Source organism: Pseudorasbora parva, chromosome 15 (genome assembly GCF_024679245.1).
Source record: "Pseudorasbora parva isolate DD20220531a chromosome 15, ASM2467924v1, whole genome shotgun sequence".
In the NCBI taxonomy this organism is placed as follows: domain Eukaryota; kingdom Metazoa; phylum Chordata; class Actinopteri; order Cypriniformes; family Gobionidae; genus Pseudorasbora; species Pseudorasbora parva.
The window spans coordinates 18,441,164-18,460,906 of record NC_090186.1 but is presented as its reverse complement, the minus strand read 5'-3'; the positions used below and the strand labels follow the sequence as shown (position 1 = coordinate 18,460,906).

At 40.4% G+C, this 19,743-nt stretch overlaps 29 non-coding genes across 29 annotated transcripts; all 29 read left to right on the top strand.

Moving 5' to 3' along the window:
- The first annotated feature begins 498 nt into the window (after positions 1–498).
- trnal-caa (transfer RNA leucine (anticodon CAA)) lies at positions 499–610 on the top strand. Its single transcript has 2 exons — positions 499–536; positions 565–610. It is a non-coding gene; the product is annotated as a tRNA-Leu (tRNA).
- A 1,496-nt stretch (positions 611–2,106) lies between these two features.
- On the top strand, positions 2,107–2,218 carry trnal-caa (transfer RNA leucine (anticodon CAA)). Its single transcript has 2 exons — positions 2,107–2,144; positions 2,173–2,218. It is a non-coding gene; the product is annotated as a tRNA-Leu (tRNA).
- Positions 2,219–3,024: 806 nt separating this feature from the next.
- trnal-caa (transfer RNA leucine (anticodon CAA)) lies at positions 3,025–3,136 on the top strand. The gene is made up of 2 exons: positions 3,025–3,062; positions 3,091–3,136. It is a non-coding gene; the product is annotated as a tRNA-Leu (tRNA).
- A 3,103-nt stretch (positions 3,137–6,239) lies between these two features.
- On the top strand, positions 6,240–6,351 carry trnal-caa (transfer RNA leucine (anticodon CAA)). The gene is made up of 2 exons: positions 6,240–6,277; positions 6,306–6,351. It is a non-coding gene; the product is annotated as a tRNA-Leu (tRNA).
- Positions 6,352–6,697: 346 nt separating this feature from the next.
- trnal-caa (transfer RNA leucine (anticodon CAA)) lies at positions 6,698–6,809 on the top strand. The gene is made up of 2 exons: positions 6,698–6,735; positions 6,764–6,809. It is a non-coding gene; the product is annotated as a tRNA-Leu (tRNA).
- A 346-nt stretch (positions 6,810–7,155) lies between these two features.
- Positions 7,156–7,267, top strand: trnal-caa (transfer RNA leucine (anticodon CAA)). The gene is made up of 2 exons: positions 7,156–7,193; positions 7,222–7,267. It is a non-coding gene; the product is annotated as a tRNA-Leu (tRNA).
- Positions 7,268–7,843: 576 nt separating this feature from the next.
- trnal-caa (transfer RNA leucine (anticodon CAA)) lies at positions 7,844–7,955 on the top strand. The gene is made up of 2 exons: positions 7,844–7,881; positions 7,910–7,955. It is a non-coding gene; the product is annotated as a tRNA-Leu (tRNA).
- A 1,954-nt stretch (positions 7,956–9,909) lies between these two features.
- Positions 9,910–10,021, top strand: trnal-caa (transfer RNA leucine (anticodon CAA)). Its single transcript has 2 exons — positions 9,910–9,947; positions 9,976–10,021. It is a non-coding gene; the product is annotated as a tRNA-Leu (tRNA).
- Positions 10,022–10,367: 346 nt separating this feature from the next.
- On the top strand, positions 10,368–10,479 carry trnal-caa (transfer RNA leucine (anticodon CAA)). The gene is made up of 2 exons: positions 10,368–10,405; positions 10,434–10,479. It is a non-coding gene; the product is annotated as a tRNA-Leu (tRNA).
- A 576-nt stretch (positions 10,480–11,055) lies between these two features.
- Positions 11,056–11,167, top strand: trnal-caa (transfer RNA leucine (anticodon CAA)). The gene is made up of 2 exons: positions 11,056–11,093; positions 11,122–11,167. It is a non-coding gene; the product is annotated as a tRNA-Leu (tRNA).
- A 2,410-nt stretch (positions 11,168–13,577) lies between these two features.
- Positions 13,578–13,689, top strand: trnal-caa (transfer RNA leucine (anticodon CAA)). Its single transcript has 2 exons — positions 13,578–13,615; positions 13,644–13,689. It is a non-coding gene; the product is annotated as a tRNA-Leu (tRNA).
- Positions 13,690–13,806: 117 nt separating this feature from the next.
- trnal-caa (transfer RNA leucine (anticodon CAA)) lies at positions 13,807–13,918 on the top strand. The gene is made up of 2 exons: positions 13,807–13,844; positions 13,873–13,918. It is a non-coding gene; the product is annotated as a tRNA-Leu (tRNA).
- Positions 13,919–14,035: 117 nt separating this feature from the next.
- On the top strand, positions 14,036–14,147 carry trnal-caa (transfer RNA leucine (anticodon CAA)). The gene is made up of 2 exons: positions 14,036–14,073; positions 14,102–14,147. It is a non-coding gene; the product is annotated as a tRNA-Leu (tRNA).
- Positions 14,148–14,264: 117 nt separating this feature from the next.
- Positions 14,265–14,376, top strand: trnal-caa (transfer RNA leucine (anticodon CAA)). The gene is made up of 2 exons: positions 14,265–14,302; positions 14,331–14,376. It is a non-coding gene; the product is annotated as a tRNA-Leu (tRNA).
- Positions 14,377–14,494: 118 nt separating this feature from the next.
- On the top strand, positions 14,495–14,606 carry trnal-caa (transfer RNA leucine (anticodon CAA)). The gene is made up of 2 exons: positions 14,495–14,532; positions 14,561–14,606. It is a non-coding gene; the product is annotated as a tRNA-Leu (tRNA).
- A 118-nt stretch (positions 14,607–14,724) lies between these two features.
- trnal-caa (transfer RNA leucine (anticodon CAA)) lies at positions 14,725–14,836 on the top strand. Its single transcript has 2 exons — positions 14,725–14,762; positions 14,791–14,836. It is a non-coding gene; the product is annotated as a tRNA-Leu (tRNA).
- A 347-nt stretch (positions 14,837–15,183) lies between these two features.
- trnal-caa (transfer RNA leucine (anticodon CAA)) lies at positions 15,184–15,295 on the top strand. Its single transcript has 2 exons — positions 15,184–15,221; positions 15,250–15,295. It is a non-coding gene; the product is annotated as a tRNA-Leu (tRNA).
- A 118-nt stretch (positions 15,296–15,413) lies between these two features.
- Positions 15,414–15,525, top strand: trnal-caa (transfer RNA leucine (anticodon CAA)). The gene is made up of 2 exons: positions 15,414–15,451; positions 15,480–15,525. It is a non-coding gene; the product is annotated as a tRNA-Leu (tRNA).
- Positions 15,526–15,643: 118 nt separating this feature from the next.
- On the top strand, positions 15,644–15,755 carry trnal-caa (transfer RNA leucine (anticodon CAA)). The gene is made up of 2 exons: positions 15,644–15,681; positions 15,710–15,755. It is a non-coding gene; the product is annotated as a tRNA-Leu (tRNA).
- A 118-nt stretch (positions 15,756–15,873) lies between these two features.
- trnal-caa (transfer RNA leucine (anticodon CAA)) lies at positions 15,874–15,985 on the top strand. The gene is made up of 2 exons: positions 15,874–15,911; positions 15,940–15,985. It is a non-coding gene; the product is annotated as a tRNA-Leu (tRNA).
- A 118-nt stretch (positions 15,986–16,103) lies between these two features.
- Positions 16,104–16,215, top strand: trnal-caa (transfer RNA leucine (anticodon CAA)). The gene is made up of 2 exons: positions 16,104–16,141; positions 16,170–16,215. It is a non-coding gene; the product is annotated as a tRNA-Leu (tRNA).
- A 118-nt stretch (positions 16,216–16,333) lies between these two features.
- On the top strand, positions 16,334–16,445 carry trnal-caa (transfer RNA leucine (anticodon CAA)). The gene is made up of 2 exons: positions 16,334–16,371; positions 16,400–16,445. It is a non-coding gene; the product is annotated as a tRNA-Leu (tRNA).
- Positions 16,446–17,021: 576 nt separating this feature from the next.
- trnal-caa (transfer RNA leucine (anticodon CAA)) lies at positions 17,022–17,133 on the top strand. Its single transcript has 2 exons — positions 17,022–17,059; positions 17,088–17,133. It is a non-coding gene; the product is annotated as a tRNA-Leu (tRNA).
- Positions 17,134–17,710: 577 nt separating this feature from the next.
- On the top strand, positions 17,711–17,822 carry trnal-caa (transfer RNA leucine (anticodon CAA)). The gene is made up of 2 exons: positions 17,711–17,748; positions 17,777–17,822. It is a non-coding gene; the product is annotated as a tRNA-Leu (tRNA).
- A 118-nt stretch (positions 17,823–17,940) lies between these two features.
- Positions 17,941–18,052, top strand: trnal-caa (transfer RNA leucine (anticodon CAA)). Its single transcript has 2 exons — positions 17,941–17,978; positions 18,007–18,052. It is a non-coding gene; the product is annotated as a tRNA-Leu (tRNA).
- A 348-nt stretch (positions 18,053–18,400) lies between these two features.
- trnal-caa (transfer RNA leucine (anticodon CAA)) lies at positions 18,401–18,512 on the top strand. The gene is made up of 2 exons: positions 18,401–18,438; positions 18,467–18,512. It is a non-coding gene; the product is annotated as a tRNA-Leu (tRNA).
- A 347-nt stretch (positions 18,513–18,859) lies between these two features.
- Positions 18,860–18,971, top strand: trnal-caa (transfer RNA leucine (anticodon CAA)). Its single transcript has 2 exons — positions 18,860–18,897; positions 18,926–18,971. It is a non-coding gene; the product is annotated as a tRNA-Leu (tRNA).
- A 348-nt stretch (positions 18,972–19,319) lies between these two features.
- On the top strand, positions 19,320–19,431 carry trnal-caa (transfer RNA leucine (anticodon CAA)). Its single transcript has 2 exons — positions 19,320–19,357; positions 19,386–19,431. It is a non-coding gene; the product is annotated as a tRNA-Leu (tRNA).
- A 118-nt stretch (positions 19,432–19,549) lies between these two features.
- Positions 19,550–19,661, top strand: trnal-caa (transfer RNA leucine (anticodon CAA)). Its single transcript has 2 exons — positions 19,550–19,587; positions 19,616–19,661. It is a non-coding gene; the product is annotated as a tRNA-Leu (tRNA).
- Positions 19,662–19,743: the final 82 nt, after the last annotated feature.

Sequence of the window (19,743 nt, the reverse complement as noted above, 5' to 3'; positions counted from 1 at the left end):
CAATCAAAAGACTGAGCATCAGTAAACCAGTTGTGGCTGTCAGAATGGCCGAGTGGTCTAAGGCGCCAGACTCAAGGTGCTTCAACCTTCTCAAATGTTGAGGATTCTGGTCTCCGAATGGAGGCGTGGGTACAAATCCCACTTCTGACAAGTAGCTTTTGTAATGAAAACTTGAAATAATGTGATGGTAATATATCTTATATTATCTTTTGAGTTTTTACCATCATGGACAATCAAAAGACTGAGCATCAGAAAAGCAGTTGTGATAGTCAGAATGGCCGAGTGGTCTAAGGCGCCAGACTCAAGGTGCTTCAACCTTCTCAAATGTTGAGGATTCTGGTCTCCGAATGGAGGCGTGGGTTCAAATCCAACTTCTGACAACTAGCTTTTAAAATGAAAACTTGAATTAACCTGAAGGTAATGAATCTTATATTCCTTTTTGAGTTTTTACCATCATGGACAATCAAAAGACTGAGCATCAGAACGCTAGCTGTGGCTGTCAGAATGGCCGAGTGGTCTATGGCGCCAGACTCAAGGTGCTTCAACCTTCTCAAATGTTGAGGATTCTGGTCTCCGAATGGAGGCGTGGGTTCAAATCCCACTTCTGACAATTAGCTTTTATAATGAAAACTTGAATTAATGTGAAGGTAATATATCTTATATTATCTTTTGAGTTTTTACCATCATGGACAATGAAAATACTGAGCATCAGAAAGCTAGTTGTGAGTGTCAGAATGGCCGAGTAGTCTAAGGCGCCAGACTCAAGGTGCTTCAACCTTCTCAAATGTAGAGGATTCTGGTCTCCGAATGGAGGCGTGGGTTCAAATACCACTTCTGACAAGTAGCTTTTATAATGAAAACTTGAAATAATGTGATGGTAATATATCTTATATTATCTTTTGAGTTTTTACCATCATGGACAATCAAAAGACTGAGCATCAGAAAAGCAGTTCTGACAGTCAGAATGGCCGAGTGGTCTAAGGCGCCAGACTCAAGTTGCTTCAAATTTCTCAAATGTTGAGGATTCTGATCTCCGAATGGAGGCATGGGTTCAAATCCCACTTCTGACAAGTAGATATTATAATGAAAACTTGAATTAATGCCGTGGTAATATTTCCTATTATCTTTTGAGTTTTTACCATCATGGACAATCAAAAGACTGAGCATCAGAAAACCAGTTTTGACTGTCAGAATGGCTGAGTGGTCTAAGGCGCCAGACTCAAGGTGCTTCAACCTTCTCAAATGTTGAGGATTCTGGTCTCCGAATGGAGGCGTGGGTTCAAATCCCACATCTGACAAGTAGCTTTTATAATGAAAACTTGAAATAATGTGACGGTAATATATCTTATATTATCTTTTGAGTTTTTACCATCATGGACAATCAAAAGACTGAGCATCAGAAAACCAGTTGTGGCTGTCAGAATGGCCGAGTGGTCTAAGGCGCCAGACTCAAGGTGCTTCAACCTTCTCAAATGTTGAGGATTCTGGTCTCCGAATGGAGGCGTGGTTTCAAATCCCACTTCTGACAAGTAGCTTTTATAATGAAAACTTGAAATAATGTGATGGTAATATATCTTATATTATCTTTTGAGTTTTTACCATCATGGACAATCAAAAGACCGAGCATCAGAAAAGCAGTTGTGACAGTCAGAATGGCCGAGTGGTCTAAGGCGCCAGACTCAAGGTGCTTCAACCTTCTCAAATGTTGAGGATTCTGGTCTCCGAATAGAGGCGTGGGTTCAAATCCCACTTCTGACAACTAGCTTTTAAAATGAACACTTGAATTAACGTGAAGGTAATGAATCTTATATTCCTTTTTGAGTTTTTACCATCATGAATAATGAAAAGACTGAGCATCAGAACGCTAGTTGTGGCTGTCAGAATGGCCGAGTGGTCTAAGGCGCCAGACTCAAGGTGCTTCAACCTTCTCAAATGTTGAGGATTCAGGTCTCTGAATGGAGGCGTGGGTTCAAATCCCACTTCTGACAAGTAGCTTTTAAAATGAAAACTTGAATTAATGTGATGGTAATATATCTTATATTATCTTTTGCGTTTTTACCATCATGGAAAATGAAAAGACTGAGCATCAGACAATCAGTTGTGGCTGTCAGAATGGCCGAGTGGTCTAAGGCGCCAGACTCAAGGTGCTTCAACCTTCTCAAATGTTGAGGATTCTGGTCTCCGAATGGAGGCGTGGGTTCAAATCCCACTTCTGGCATGTAGCTTTTGTAATGAAAACTTGAAATAATGTGATGGTAATATATCTTATATTATCTTTTGAGTTTTTACCATCATGGACAATCAAAAGACTGAGCATCAGAACGCTAGTGGTGGCCGTCAGAATGGCCGAGTGGTCTAAGGCGCTAGACTCAAGGTGCTTCAACCTTCTCAAATGTTGAGGATTCAGGTCTCTGAATGGAGGCGTGGGTTCAAATCCCACTTCTGACAAGTAGCTTTTATAATGAAAACTTGAAATAATGTGACGGTAATATATCTTATATTATCTTTTGCGTTTTTACCATCATGGACAATCAAAAGACTGAGCATTAGAAAAGCAGCTGTGACAGCCAGAATGGCCGAGTGGTCTAAGGCGCCAGACTCAAGGTGCTTCAAATTTCTCAAATGTTGAGGATTCGGATCTCCGAATGGAGGCATGGGTTCACATCCCACTTCTGACAAGTAGCTATTATAATGAAAACTTGAATTAATGCGGTGGTAATATTTCCTATTATCTTTTGAGTTTTTACCATCATGGACAATCAAAAGACTGAGCATCAGAAAACCAGTTTTGACTGTCAGAATGGCCGAGTGGTCTAAGGCGCCAGACTCAAGGTGCTTCAACCTACTCAAATGTTGAGGATTCTGGTCTCCGAATAGAGGCGTGGGTTCAAATCCCACTTCTGACAAGTAGCTTTTATAATGAAAACTTGAAATAATGTGACGGTAATATATCTTATATTATCTTTTGAGTTTTTACCATCATGGACAATCAAAAGACTGAGCAACAGAAAACCAGTTGTGGCTGTCAGAATGGCCGAGTGGTCTAAGGCGCCAGACTCAAGGTGCTTCAACCTTCTCAAATGTTGAGGATTCTGGTCTCCGAATGGAGGCGTGGGTTCAAATCCCACTTCTGACAAGTAGCTTTTATAATGAAAACTTGAAATAATGTGACGGCAATATATCTTATATTACCTTTTGAGTTTTTACCATCATGGACAATCAAAAGACTGAGCATCAGAAAACCATTTGTGGCTGTCACAATGGCCGAGTGGTCTAAGGCGCCAGACCCAAGGTGCTTCAACCTTCTCAAATGTTGAGGATTCTGGTCTCCGAATGGAGGCGTGGGTTCAAATCCCACTTCTGACAAGTAGCTTTTGTAATGAAAACTTGAAATAATGTGATGTTAATATATCTTATATTATCTTTTGAGTTTTTACCATCATGGACAATCAAAAGACTGAGCATCAGAAAACCATTTGTGGCTGTCACAATGGCCGAGTGGTCTAAGGCGCCAGACTCAAGGTGCTTCAAATTTCTCAAATGTTGAGGATTCTGATCTCCGAATGGAGGCATGGGTTCACATCCCACTTCTGACAAGTAGCTATTATAATGAAAACTTGAATTAATGCGGTGGTAATATTTCCTAATATCTTTTGAGTTTTTACCATCATGGACAATCAAAAGACTGAGCATCAGAAAACCAGTTTTGACTGTCAGAATGGCGGAGTGGTCTAAGGCGCCAGACTCAAGGTGCTTCAACCTTCTCAAAGGTTGAGGATTCTGGTCTCCGAATGGAGGCGTGGGTTCAAATCCCACTTCTGACAAGTAGCTTTTATAATGAAAACTTGAAATAATGTGACGGTAATATATCTTATATTATCTTTTGAGTTTTTACCATCATGGACAATCAAAAGAGGGAGCATCAGAAAAGCAGCTGTGACTGTCAGAATGGCCGAGTGGTCTAAGGCGCCAGACTCAAGGTGCTTCAACCTTCTCAAATGTTGAGGATTCTGGTCTCCGAATGGAGGCATGGCTTCAAATCCCACTTCTCACAACTAGCTTATAAAATGAACACTTGAATAAACGTGAAGGTAATGAATCTTATATTCCTCTTTGAGTTTTTACCATCATGAATAATGAAAAGACTGAGCATCAGAAAGCTAGTTGTGAGTGTCAGAATGGCCGAGTGGTCTAAGGCGCCAGACTCAAGGTGCTTCAACCTTCTCAAATGTAGAGGATTCTGGTCTCCGAATGGAGGCGTGGGTTCAAATACCACTTCTGACAAGTAGCTTTTATAATGAAAACTTGAAATAATGTGACGGAAATATATCTTATATTATCTTTTGAGTTTTTACCATCATGGACAATCAAAAGAGGGAGCATCAGAAAAGCAGTTGTGACAGTCAGAATGGCCGAGTGGTCTAAGGCGCCAGACTCAAGGTGCTTCAAATTTCTCAAATGTTGAGGATTCTGATCTCCGAATGGAGGCATGGGTTCAAATCCCACTTCTGACAAGTAGATATTATAATGAAAACTTGAATTAATGCCGTGGTAATATTTCCTATTATCTTTTGAGTTTTTACCATCATGGACAATCAAAAGACTGAGCATCAGAAAACCATTTGTGGCTGTCACAATGGCCGAGTGGTCTAAGGCGCCAGACTCAAGGTGCTTCAACCTTCTCAAATGTTGAGGATTCTGGTCTCCGAATGGAGACGTGGGTTCAAATCCCACTTCTGACAAGTAGCTTTTGTAATGAAAACTTGAAATAATGTGATGTTAATATATCTTATATTATCTTTTGAGTTTATACCATCATGGACAATCAAAAGAGGGAGCATCAGTATAGCAGCTGTGACTGTCAGAATGGCCGAGTGGTCTAAGGCGCCAGACTCAAGGTGCTTCAACCTTCTCAAATGTTGAGGATTCTGGTCTCCGAATGGAGGCATGGCTTTAAATCCCACTTCTGACAACTAGCTTATAAAATGAACACTTGAATTAACGTGAAGGTAATGAATCTTATATTCCTCTTTGAGTTTTTACCATCATGAATAATGAAAAGACTGAGCATCAGAAAGCTAGTTGTGAGTGTCAGAATGGCCGAGTAGTCTAAGGCGCCAGACTCAAGGTGCTTCAACCTTCTCAAATGTAGAGGATTCTGGTCTCCGAATGGAGGCGTGGGTTCAAATACCACTTCTGACAAGTAGCTTTTATAATGAAAACTTGAAATAATGTGACGGTAATATATCTTATATTATCTTTTGAGTTTTTACCATCATGGACAATCAAAAGAGGGAGCATCAGAAAAGCAGTCGTGACAGTCAGAATGGCTGAGTGGTCTAAGGCGCCAGACTCAAGGTGCTTCAAATTTCTCAAATGTTGAGGATTCTAATCTCCGAATGGAGGCATGGGTTCAAATTCCACTTCTGACAAGTAGATATTATAATGAAAACTTGAATTAATGCCTTGGTAATATCTCCTATTATCTTTTGAGTTTTTACCATCATGGACAATCAAAAGACTGAGCATCAGAAAACCATTTGTGGCTGTCACAATGGCCGAGTGGTCTAAGGCGCCAGACTCAAGGTGCTTCAACCTTCTCAAATGTTGAGGATTCTGGTCTCCGAATGGAGGCGTGGGTTCAAATCCCACTTCTGACAAGTAGCTTTTGTAATGAAAACTTGAAAAAATGTGATGTTAATATATCTTATATTATCTTTTGAGTTTTTACCATCATGGACAATCAAAAGAGGGAGCATCAGAATAGCAGCTGTGACTGTCAGAATGGCCGAGTGGTCTAAGGCGCCAGACTCAAGGTGCTTCAACCTTCTCAAATGTTGAGGATTCTGGTCTCCGAATGGAGGCGTGGGTTCAAATACCACTTCTGACAAGTAGCTTTTATAATGAAAACTTGAAATAATGTGACGGTAATATATCTTATATTATCTTTTGAGTTTTTACCATCATGGACAATCAAAAGACTGAGCATCAGAAAACCATTTGTGGCTGTCACAATGGCCGAGTGGTCTAAGGCGCCAGACTCAAGGTGCTTCAACCTTCTCAAATGTTGAGGATTCTGGTCTCCGAATGGAGGCGTGGGTTCAAATCCCACTTCTGACAAGTAGCTTTTGTAATGAAAACCTTGAAATAATGTGATGTTAATATATCTTATATTATCTTTTGAGTTTTTACCATCATGGACAATCAAAAGAGGGAGCATCAGAAAAGCAACTGTGACTGTCAGAATGGCCGAGTGGTCTAAGGCGCCAGACTCAAGGTGCTTCAACCTTCTCAAATGTAGAGGATTCTGGTCTCCGAATGGAGGCGTGGGTTCAAATCCCACTTCTGACAAGTAGCTTTTATAATGAAAACTTGAAATAATGTGACGGTAATATATCTTATATTATCTTTTGAGTTTTTACCATCATGGGCAATCAAAAGAGGGAGCATCAGAAAAGCAGTTGTGACAGTCAGAATGGCCGAGTGGTCTAAGGCACCAGACTCAAGGTGCTTCAAATTTCTCAAATGTTGAGAATTCTGATCTCCGAATGGAGGCATGGGTTCACATCCCACTTCTGACAAGTAGCTATTATAATGAAAACTTGAATTAATGCGGTGGTAATATTTCCTATTATCTTTTGAGTTTTTACCATCATGGACAATCAAAAGACTGAGCATCAGAAAACCAGTTGTGACTGTCAGAATGGCCGAGTGGTCTAAGGCGCCAGACTCAAGGTGCTTCAACCTTCTCAAATGTTGAGGATTCTGGTCTCCGAATGGAGGCGTGGGTTCAAATCCCACTTCTGACAAGTAGCTTTTATAATGAAAACTTGAAATAATGTGACGGTAATATATCTTATATTATCTTTTGCGTTTTTACCATCATGGACAATCAAAAGACTGAGCATCAGAAAAGCAGCTGTGACAGCTGGAATGGCCGAGTGGTCTAAGGCGCCAGACTCAAGGTGCTTCAAATTTCTCAAATGTTGAGAATTCTGATCTCCGAATGGAGGCATGGGTTCACATCCCACTTCTGACAAGTAGCTATTATAATGAAAACTTGAATTAATGCGGTGGTAATATTTCCTATTATCTTTTGAGTTTTTACCATCATGGACAATCAAAAGACTGAGCATCAGAAAACCAGTTTTGACTGTCAGAATGGCCGAGTGGTCTAAGGCGCCAGACTCAAGGTGCTTCAACCTTCTCAAATGTTGAGGATTCTGGTCTCCGAATGGAGGCGTGGGTTCAAATCCCACTTCTGACAAGTAGCTTTTATAATGAAAACTTGAAATAATGTGACGGTAATATATCTTATATTATCTTTTGAGTTTTTACCATCATGGACAATCAAAAGACTGAGCATCAGAAAAGCAGCTGTGACTGTCAGAATGGCTGAGTGGTCTATGGCGCCAGACTCAAGGTGCTTCAACCTTCTCAAATGCTGAGGATTCTGATCTTCGAATGTAGGCGTGGGTTCAAATCCCACTTCTGACAACTAGCTTTTATAATGAAAACTTGAAATAATGTGACGGTAATATATCTTATATTATCTTTTGAGTTTTTACCATCATGGACAATCAAAAGACTGAGCATCAGAAAAACATTTGTGGCTGTCACAATGGCCGAGTGGTCTAAGGCGCCAGACTCAAGGTGCTTCAACCTTCTCAAATGTTGAGGATTCTGGTCTCCGAATGGAGGCGTGGGTTCAAATCCCACTTCTGACAAGTAGCTATTATAATGAAAACTTGAATTAATGCGGTGGTAATATTTCCTATTATCTTTTGAGTTTTTACCATCATGGACAATCAAAAGACTGAGCATCAGAAAACCAGTTTTGACTGTCAGAATGGCCGAGTGGTCTAAGGCGCCAGACTCAAGGTGCTTCAACCTTCTCAAATGTTGAGGATTCTGGTCTCCGAATGGAGGCGTGGGTTCAAATCCCACTTCTGACAAGTAGCTTTTATAATGAAAACTTGAAATAATGTGACGGTAATATATCTTATATTATCTTTTGAGTTTTTACCATCATGGACAATCAAAAGACTGAGCATCAGAAAAGCAGCTGTGACTGTCAGAATGGCTGAGTGGTCTATGGCGCCAGACTCAAGGTTCTTCAACCTTCTCAAATGCTGAGGATTCTGATCTTCGAATGGAGGCGTGGGTTCAAATCCCACTTCTGACAACTAGCTTTTATAATGAAAACTTGAAATAATGTGACGGTAATATATCTTATATTATCTTTTGAGTTTTTACCATCATGGACAATCAAAAGAGGGAGCATCAGAAAAGCAGTTGTGACAGTCAGAATGGCCGAGTGGTCTAAGGCACCAGACTCAAGGTGCTTCAAATTTCTCAAATGTTGAGGATTCTGATCTCCGAATGGAGGCGTGGGTTCAAATCCCACTTCTGACAAGTAGATATTATAATGTAAACTTGAATTAATGCCGTGGTAATATTTCCTATTATCTTTTGAGTTTTTACCATCATGGACAATCAAAAGACTGAGCATCAGAAAACCAGTTTTGACTGTCAGAATGGCCGAGTGGTCTAAGGCGCCAGACTCAAGGTGCTTCAACCTTCTCAAATGTTGAGGATTCTGGTCTCCGAATAGAGGCGTGGGTTCAAATCCCACTTCTGACAAGTAGCTTTTATAATGAAAACTTGAAATAATGTGACGGTAATATATCTTATATTATCTTTTGAGTTTTTACCATCATGGACAATCAAAAGACTGAGCATCAGAAAACCAGTTGTGGCTGTCAGAATGGCCAAGTGGTCTAAGGCGCCAGACTCAAGGTGCTTCAACCTTCTCAAATGTTGAGGATTCTGGTCTCTGAATGGAGGCGTGGGTTCAAATCCCACTTTTGACAAGTAGCTTTTATAATGAAAACGTGAAATAATGTGACGGTAATATATCTTATATTATCTTTTGAGTTTTTACCATCTTGGACAATCAAAAGACTGAGCATCAGAAAAACAGTTGTGGCTGTCAGAATGGCTGAGTGGTCTAAGGCGCCAGACTCAAGGTGCTTCAACCTTCTCAAATGTTGAGGATACTGGTCTCCGAATGGAGGCGTGGTTTCAAATCCCACTTCTGACAAGTAGCTTTTGTAATGAAAACTTGAAATAATGTGATGGTAATATATCTTATATTATCTTTTGAGTTTTTACCATCATGGACAATCAAAAGACCGAGCATCAGAAAAGCAGTTGTGACAGACAGAATGGCCGAGTGGTCTAAGGCGCCAGACTCAAGGTGCTTCAACCTTCTCAAATGTTGAGGATTCTGGTCTCCGAATAGAGGCGTGGGTTCAAATCCCACTTCTGACAACTAGCTTTTAAAATGAACACTTGAATTAACGTGAAGGTAATGAATCTTATATTCCTTTTTGAGTTTTTACCATCATGAATAATGAAAAGACTGAGCATCAGAACGCTAGTGGTGGCCGTCAGAATGGCCGAGTGGTCTAAGGCGCCAGACTCAAGGTGCTTCAACCTTCTCAAATGTTGAGGACTCAGGTCTCTGAATGGAGGCGTGGGTTCAAATCCCACTTCTGACAAGTAGCTTTTATAATGAAAACTTGAAATAATGTGACGGTAATATATCTTATATTATCTTTTGCGTTTTTACCATCATGGACAATCAAAAGACTGAGCATCAGAAAAGCAGCTGTGACAGCCAGAATGGCCGAGTGGTCTAAGGCGCCAGACTCAAGGTGCTTCAAATTTCTCAAATGTTGAGAATTCTGATCTCCGAATGGAGGCATGGGTTCACATCCCACTTCTGACAAGTAGCTATTATAATGAAAACTTGAATTAATGCGGTGGTAATATTTCCTATTATCTTTTGAGTTTTTACCATCATGGACAATCAAAAGACTGAGCATCAGAAAACCAGTTTTGACTGTCAGAATGGCCGAGTGGTCTAAGGCGCCAGACTCAAGGTGCTTCAACCTTCTCAAATGTTGAGGATTCTGGTCTCCGAATGGAGGCGTGGGTTCAAATCCCACTTCTGACAAGTAGCTTTTATAATGAAAACTTGAAATAATGTGACGGTAATATATCTTATATTATCTTTTGCGTTTTTACCATCATGGACAATCAAAAGACTGAGCATCAGAAAAGCAGCTGTGACAGCTGGAATGGCCGAGTGGTCTAAGGCGCCAGACTCAAGGTGCTTCAAATTTCTCAAATGTTGAGAATTCTGATCTCCGAATGGAGGCATGGGTTCACATCCCACTTCTGACAAGTAGCTATTATAATGAAAACTTGAATTAATGCGGTGGTAATATTTCCTATTATCTTTTGAGTTTTTACCATCATGGACAATCAAAAGACTGAGCATCAGAAAACCAGTTTTGACTGTCAGAATGGCCGAGTGGTCTAAGGCGCCAGACTCAAGGTGCTTCAACCTTCTCAAATGTTGAGGATTCTGGTCTCCGAATGGAGGCGTGGGTTCAAATCCCACTTCTGACAAGTAGCTTTTATAATGAAAACTTGAAATAATGTGACGGTAATATATCTTATATTATCTTTTGAGTTTTTACCATCATCGACAATCAAAAGACTGAGCATCAGAAAAGCAGCTGTGACTGTCAGAATGGCTGAGTGGTCTATGGCGCCAGACTCAAGGTGCTTCAACCTTCTCAAATGCTGAGGATTCTGATCTTCGAATGGAGGCGTGGGTTCAAATCCCACTTCTGACAACTAGCTTTTATAATGAAAACTTGAAATAATGTGACGGTAATATATCTTATATTATCTTTTGAGTTTTTACCATCATGGACAATCAAAAGACTGAGCATCAGAAAACCATTTGTGGCTGTCACAATGGCCGAGTGGTCTAAGGCGCCAGACTCAAGGTGCTTCAACCTTCTCAAATTTTGAGGATTCTGGTCTCCGAATGGAGGCGTGGGTTCAAATCCCACTTCTGACAAGTAGCTATTATAATGAAAACTTGAATTAATGCGGTGGTAATATTTCCTATTATCTTTTGAGTTTTTACCATCATGGACAATCAAAAGACTGAGCATCAGAAAACCAGTTTTGACTGTCAGAATGGCCGAGTGGTCTAAGGCGCCAGACTCAAGGTGCTTCAACCTTCTCAAATGTTGAGGATTCTGGTCTCCGAATGGAGGCGTGGGTTCAAATCCCACTTCTGACAAGTAGCTTTTATAATGAAAACTTGAAATAATGTGACGGTAATATATCTTATATTATCTTTTGAGTTTTTACCATCATGGACAATCAAAAGACTGAGCATCAGAAAACCATTTGTGGCTGTCACAATGGCCGAGTGGTCTAAGGCGCCAGACTCAAGGTGCTTCAACCTTCTCAAATGTAGAGGATTCTGGTCTCCGAATGTAGGCGTGGGTTCAAATACCACTTCTGACAAGTAGCTTTTATAATGAAAACTTGAAATAATGTGACGGTAATATATCTTATATTATCTTTTGAGTTTTTACCATCATGGGCAATCAAAAGAGGGAGCATCAGAAAAGCAGTTGTGACAGTCAGAATGGCTGAGTGGTCTAAGGCACCAGACTCAAGGTGCTTCAAATTTCTCAAATGTTGAGGATTCTGATCTCCGAATGGAGGCGTGGGTTCAAATCCCACTTCTGACAAGTAGATATTATAATGAAAACTTGAATTAATGCCGTGGTAATATTTCCTATTATCTTTTGAGTTTTTACCATCATGGACAATCAAAAGACTGAGCATCAGAAAACCAGTTTTGACTGTCAGAATGGCCGAGTGGTCTAAGGCGCCAGACTCAAGGTGCTTCAACCTTCTCAAATGTTGAGGATTCTGGTCTCCGAATAGAGGCGTGGGTTCAAATCCCACTTCTGACAAGTAGCTTTTATAATGAAAACTTGAAATAATGTGACGGTAATATATCTTATATTATCTTTTGAGTTTTTACCATCATGGACAATCAAAAGACTGAGCATCAGAAAACCAGTTGTGGCTGTCAGAATGGCCAAGTGGTCTAAGGCGCCAGACTCAAGGTGCTTCAACCTTCTCAAATGTTGAGGATTCTGGTCTCTGAATGGAGGCGTGGGTTCAAATCCCACTTTTGACAAGTAGCTTTTATAATGAAAACGTGAAATAATGTGACGGTAATATATCTTATATTATCTTTTGAGTTTTTACCATCTTGGACAATCAAAAGACTGAGCATCAGAAAAACAGTTGTGGCTGTCAGAATGGCCGAGTGGTCTAAGGCGCCAGACTCAAGGTGCTTCAACCTTCTCAAATGTTGAGGATTCTGGTCTCCGAATGGAGGCGTGGTTTCAAATCCCACTTCTGACAAGTAGCTTTTGTAATGAAAACTTGAAATAATGTGATGGTAATATATCTTATATTATCTTTTGAGTTTTTACCATCATGGACAATCAAAAGACCGAGCATCAGAAAAGCAGTTGTGACAGTCAGAATGGCTGAGTGGTCTAAGGCGCCAGACTCAAGGTGCTTCAACCTTCTCAAATGTTGAGGATTCTGGTCTCCGAATAGAGGCGTGGGTTCAAATCCCACTTCTGACAACTAGCTTTTAAAATGAACACTTGAATTAACGTGAAGGTAATGAATTTTATATTCCTTTTTGAGTTTTTACCATCATGAATAATGAAAAGACTGAGCATCAGAACACTAGTGGTGGCCGTCAGAATGGCCGAGTGGTCTAAGGCGCCAGACTCAAGGTGCTTCAACCTTCTCAAATGTTGAGGACTCAGGTCTCTGAATGGAGGCGTGGGTTCAAATCCCACTTCTGACAAGTAGCTTTTATAATGAAAACTTGAAATAATGTGACGGTAATATATCTTATATTATCTTTTGCGTTTTTACCATCATGGACAATCAAAAGACTGAGCATCAGAAAAGCAGCTGTGACAGCCAGAATGGCCGAGTGGTCTAAGGCGCCAGACTCAAGGTGCTTCAAATTTCTCAAATGTTGAGAATTCTGATCTCCGAATGGAGGCATGGGTTCACATCCCACTTCTGACAAGTAGCTATTATAATGAAAACTTGAATTAATGCGGTGGTAATATTTCCTATTATCTTTTGAGTTTTTACCATCATGGACAATCAAAAGACTGAGCATCAGAAAACCAGTTGTGGCTGTAAGAATGGCCGAGTGGTCTAAGGCGCCAGACTCAAGGTGCTTCAACCTTCTCAAATGTTGAGGATTCTGGTTTCCGAATGAAGGCGTGGGTTCAAATCCCACTTCTGACAACTAGCTTTTAAAATGAACACTTGAATTAATGTGAAGGTAATGAATCTTATATTCCTTTTTGAGTTTTTCCATCATGAATAATGAAAAGACTGAGCATCAGAACGCTAGTTGTGGCTGTCAGAATGGCCGAGTGGTCTAAGGCGCCAGACTCAAGGTCTTTCAACCTTTCAAATGTTGAGGATTCAGGTCTCCGAATGGAGGCGTGGTTTCAAATCCCACTTCTGACAAGTAGCTATTATAATGAAAACTTGAATTAATGCGGTGGTAATATTTCCTATTATCTTTTGAGTTTTTACCATCATGGACAATCAAAAGACTGAGCATCAGAAAACCAGTTTTGACTGTCAGAATGGCCGAGTGGTCTAAGGCGCCAGACTCAAGGTGCTTCAACCTTCTCAAATAATGAGGATTCTGGTCTCCGAATGGAGGCGTGGGTTCAAATCCCACTTCTGACAAGTAGCTTTTATAATGAAAACTTGAAATAATGTGACGGTAATATATCTTATATTATCTTTTGATTTTTACCATCATGGACAATCAAAAGACTGAGCATCAGAAAACCAGTTGTGGCTGTCAGAATGGCCGAGTGGTCTAAGGCGCCAGACTCAAGGTGCTTCAACCTTCTCAAATAATGAGGATTCTGGTCTCCGAATGGAGGCGTGGGTTCAAATCCCACTTCTGACAAGTAGCTTTTATAATGAAAACTTGAAATAATGTGACGGTAATATATCTTATATTATCTTTTGATTTTTACCATCATGGACAATCAAAAGACTGAGCATCAGAAAACCAGTTGTGGCTGTCAGAATGGCCGAGTGGTCTAAGGCGCCAGACTCAAGGTGCTTCAACCTTCTCAAATGTTGAGGATTCTGGTCTCCGAATGGAGGCGTGGGTTCAAATCCCACTTCTGACATGTAGCTTTTGTAATGAAAACTTGAAATAATGTGATGGTAATATATCTTATATTATCTTTTGAGTTTTTACCATCATGGCAATCAAAAGACTGAGCATCAGAAAAGCAGTTGTGACAGTCAGAATGGCCGAGTGGTCTAAGGCGCCAGACTCAAGGTGCTTCAACCTTCTCAAATGTTGAGAATTCTGGTCTCCGAATGGAGGCGTGGGTTCAAATCCCACTTCTGACATGTAGCTTTTATAATGAAAACTTGAAATAATGTGACGGTAATATATCTTATATTATCTTTTGAGTTTTTACCATCATGGACAATCAAAAGACTGAGCATCAGAAAACCAGTCGTGGCTGTCAGAATGGCCGAGTGGTCTAAGGCGCCAGACTCAAGGTGCTTCAACCTTCTCAAATGTTGAGGATTCTGGTCTCCGAATGGAGGCGTGGGTTCAAATCCCACTTCTGACAAGTAGCTTTTATAATGAAAACTTGAAATAATGTGATGGTAATATATCTTATATTATCTTTTGAGTTTTTACCATCATGGACAATCAAAAGACTGAGCATCAGAAAATCATTTGTGACAGTCAGAATGGCCGAGTGGTCTAAGGCGCCAGACTCAAGGTGCTTCAACCTTCTCAAATATTGAGGATTCTGGTCTCCGAATGGAGGCGTGGGTTCAAATCCCGCTTCTGACATGTAGCTTTTGTAATGAAAACTTAAATAATGTGATGGTAATATATCTTATATTATCTTTTGAGTTTTTACCATCATGGACAATCAAAAGACTGAGCATCAGAAAAGCAGCTGTGTCTGTCAGAATGACCGAGTGGTCTAAGGCGCCAGACTCAAGGTGCTTCAACCTTCTCAAATGTTGAGGATTCTGGTCTCCGAATGGAGGCGTGGGTTCAAATCCCACTTCTGACAAGTAGCTTTTGTAATGAAAACTTGAAATAATGTGATGTTAATATATCTTATATTATCTTTTGAGTTTTTACCATCATGGACAATAAAAAGACTGAGCATCAGAAAAGAAGCTGTGACTGTCAGAATGGCCGAGTGGTCTAAGGCGCCAGACTCAAGGTGCTTCAACCTTCTCAAATGTTGAGGATTCTGGTCTCCGAATGGAGGCGTGGGTTCAAATCCCACTTCTGACAAGTAGCTTTTGTAATGAAAACTTGAAATAATGTGATGGTAATATATATTATATTATCTTTTGAGTTTTTACCATCATGGACAATCAAAAGACTGAGCATCAGAAAACCAGCTGTGGCTGTCAGAATGGCCGAGTGGTCTAAGGCGCCAGACTCAAGGTGCTTCAACCTTCTCAAATGTTGAGGATTCTGGTCTCCGAATGGAGGCGTGGGTTCAAATCCCACTTCTGACAAGTAGCTTTTGTAATGAAAACTTGAAATAATGTGATGTTAATATATCTTATATTATCGTTTGAGTTTTTACCATCATGGACAATCAAAAGACTGAGCATCAGAAAAGCAGCTGTGACTGTCAGAATGGCCGAGTGGTCTAAGGCGCCAGACTCAAGGTGCTTCATCCTTCTCAATTGTTGAGGATTCTGGTCTCCGAATGGAGGCGTGGGTTCAAATCCCACTTCTGACAAGTAGCTTTTGTAATGAAAACTTGAAATAATGTGATGGTAATATATCTTATATTATCTTTTGAGTTTTTACCATCATGGACAATCAAAAGACTGAGAATCAGAAAACCAGTTGTGGCTGTCAGAATGGCCGAGTGGTCTAAGGCGCCAGACTCAAGGTGCTTCAACCTTCTCAAATGTTGAGGATTCTGGTCTCTGAATGGAGGCGTGGGTTCAAATCCCACTTCTGACAAGTAGCTTTTATAATGAAAACTTGAAATAATGTGATGGTAATATATCTTATATTGTCTTTTGAGTTTTTACCATCATGGACAATCAAAAGACTGAGCATCAGAAAAGCAGTGGTGGCAGTCAGAATGGCCGAGTGGTCTAAGGCGCCAGACTCAAGGTGCTTCAACCTTCTCAAATGTTGAGGATTCTGGTCTCCGAATGGAGGCGTGGGTTCAAATCCCACTTCTGACAACTAGCTTTTAAAATGAACACTTGAATTAACGTGAAGGTAATGAATCTTATATTCCTTTTTGAGTTTTTACCATCACGAATAATGAAAAGACTGAGCATCAGAACGCTAGTTGTGGCTGTCAGAATGGCCGAGTGGTCTAAGGCGCCAGACTCAAGGTGCTTCAACCTTCTCAAATGTTGAGGATTCTGGTCTCCGAATGGAGGCGTGGGTTCAAATCCCACTTCTGACAAATAGCTTTTATAATGAAAACTTGAATTAATGTGAAGGTAATATATCTTATATTATCTTTTGAGTTTTTACCATCATGGACAATGAAAAGACTGAGCATGAGAAAACTAGTTGTGAGTGTCAGAATGGCCGAGTAGTCTAAGGCGCCAGACTCAAGGTGCTTCAACCTTCTCAAATGTAGAGGACTCTGGTCTCCGAATGGAGGCGTGGGTTCAAATACCACTTCTGACAAGTAGCTTTTATAATGAAAACTTGAAATAATGTGATGGTAATATATCATATTATCTTTTGAGTTTTTACCATCATGGACAATCAAAAGACTGAGCATCAGAAAACTAGTTGTGGCTGTCAGATTGGCCGAGTGGTCTAAGGCGCCAGACTCAAGGTGCTTCAACCTTCTCAAATGTTGAGGATTCTGGTCTCCGAATAGAGGCGTGGGTTCAAATCCCACTTCTGACAACTAGCTTTTAAAATGAACACTTGAATTAACGTGAAGGTAATGAATCTTATATTCCTTTTTGAGTTTTTACCATCATGAATAATGAAAAGACTGAGCATCAGAACGCTAGTTGTGACTGTCAGAATGGCCGAGTGGTCTAAGGCGCCAGACTCAAGGTGATTCAACCTTCTCAAATGTTGAGGATTCTGGTCTCCGAATGGAGGCGTGGGTTCAAATCCCACTTCTGACAACTAGCTTTTATAATGAAAACTTGAATTAATGTGAAGGTAACATATCTTTTATTATCTTTTGAAATTTTACCATCATGGACAATGAAAAGACTGAGCATCAGAAAGCTACTTGTGAGTGTCAGAATGGCCGAGTGGTCTAAGGCGCCAGACTCAAGGTCTTTCAACCTTTCAAATGTTGAGGATTCAGGTCTCTGAATGGAGGCGTGGGTTCAAATCCCACTTCTGACATGTAGCTTTTGTAATGAAAACTTGAAATAATGTGATGGTAATATATCTTATATTATCTTTTGAGTTTTTACCATCATGGACAATCAAAAGACTGAGCATCAGAAAAGCAGCCGTGACTGTCAGAATGGCCGAGTTGTCTAAGGCGCCAGACTCAAGGTTCTTCAACCTAATCAAATGTTGAGGATTCTGGTCTCCGAATGGAGGCGTGGGTTCAAATCCCACTTTTGACAACTAGCTTTTAAAATGAACACTTGAATTAACGTGAAGGTAATGAATCTTATATTGCCATTTGAGTTTTTACCATCATGTATAATGAAAAGACTGAGCTTCAGAAAAGCAGCTGTGACTGTCAGAATGGCCGAGTGGTCTAAGGCGCCAGACTCAAGGTGCTTCAACCTTCTCAATTGTTGAGGATTCTGGTCTCCGAATGGAGGCGTGGGTTCAAATCCCACTTCTGACAAGTAGCTTTTGTAATGAAAACTTGAAATAATGTGATGGTAATATATCTTATATTATCTTTTGAGTTTTTACCATCATGGACAATCAAAAGACTGAGCATCAGAAAAGCAGCTGTGGCTGTCAGAATGGCCGAGTGGTGTAAGGCGCCAGACTCAAGGTGCTTCAACCTTCTCAAATGTTGAGGATTCTGGTCTCCGAATGGAGGCGTGGGTTCAAATCCCACTTCTGACATGTAGCTTTTATAATGAAAACTTGAAATAATGTGACGGTAATATATCTTATATTATCTTTTGAGTTTTTACCATCATGGACAATCAAAAGACTCAGCATCAGAAAACCAATCGTGGCTGTCAGAATGGCCGAGTGGTCTAAGGCGCCAAACTCAAGGTGCTTCAACCTTCTCAAATGTTGAGGATTCTGGTCTCCGAATGGAGGCGTGGGTTCAAATCCCACTTCTGACAAGTAGCTTTTATAATGAAAACTTGAAATAATGTGATGGTAATATATCTTATATTATCTTTTGAGTTTTTACCATCATGGACAATCAAAAGACTGAGCATCAGAAAATCAGTTGTGACAGTCAGAATGGCCGAGTGGTCTAAGGCGCCAGACTCAAGGTGCTTCAACCTTCTCAAATGTTGAGGATTCTGGTCTCCGAATGGAGGCGTGGGTTCAAATCCCACTTCTGACATGTAGCTTTTGTAATGAAAACTTAAATAATGTGATGGTAATATATCTTATATTATCTTTTGAGTTTTTACCATCATGGACAATCAAAAGACTGAGCATCAGAAAAGCAGCTGTGTCTGTCAGAATGACCGAGTGGTCTAAGGCGCCAGACTCAAGGTGCTTCAACCTTCTCAAATGTTGAGGATTCTGGTCTCCGAATGGAGGCGTGGGTTCAAATCCCACTTCTGACAAGTAGCTTTTGTAATGAAAACTTGAAATAATGTGATGTTAATATATCTTATATTATCTTTTGAGTTTTTACCATCATGGACAATAAAAAGACTGAGCATCAGAAAAGCAGCTGTGACTGTCAGAATGGCCGAGTGGTCTAAGGCGCCAGACTCAAGGTGCTTCAACCTTCTCAAATGTTGAGGATTCTGGTCTCCGAATGGAGGCGTGGGTTCAAATCCCACTTCTGACAAGTAGCTTTTATAATGAAAACTTGAAATAATGTGACGGTAATATATCTTATATTATCTTTTGAGTTTTTACCATCATGGACAATCAAAAGACTGAGCATCAGAAAACCAGTTGTGGCTGTCAGAATGGACGAGTGGTCTAAGGCGCCAGACTCAAGGTGCTTCAACCTTCTCAAATGTTGAGGATTCTGGTCTCCGAATGGAGGCGTGGGTTCAAATCCCACTTCTGACAAGTAGCTTTTGTAATGAAAACTTTAAATAATGTGATGGTAATATATATTATATTATCTTTTGAGTTTTTACCAACATGGACAATCAAAAGACTGAGCATCAGAAAGCCAGCTGTGGCTGTCAGAATGGCCGAGTGGTCTAAGGCGCCAGACTCAAGGTGCTTCAACCTTCTCAAATGTTGAGGATTCTGGTCTCCGAATGGAGGCGTGGGTTCAAATCCCACTTCTGACAAGTAGTTTTTGTAATGAAAACTTGAAATAATGTGATGTTAATATATCTTATATTATCGTTTGAGTTTTTACCATCATGGACAATCAAAAGACTGAGCATCAGAAAAGCAGCTGTGACTGTCAGAATGGCCGAGTGGTCTAAGGCGCCAGACTCAAAGTGCTTCAACCTTCTCAAATGTTGAGGATTCTGGTCTCCGAATGGAGGCGTGGGTTCAAATCCCACTTCTGACAAGTAGCTTTTATAATGAAAACTTGAAATAATGTGACGGTAATATATCTTATATTATCTTTTGAGTTTTTACCATCATGGACA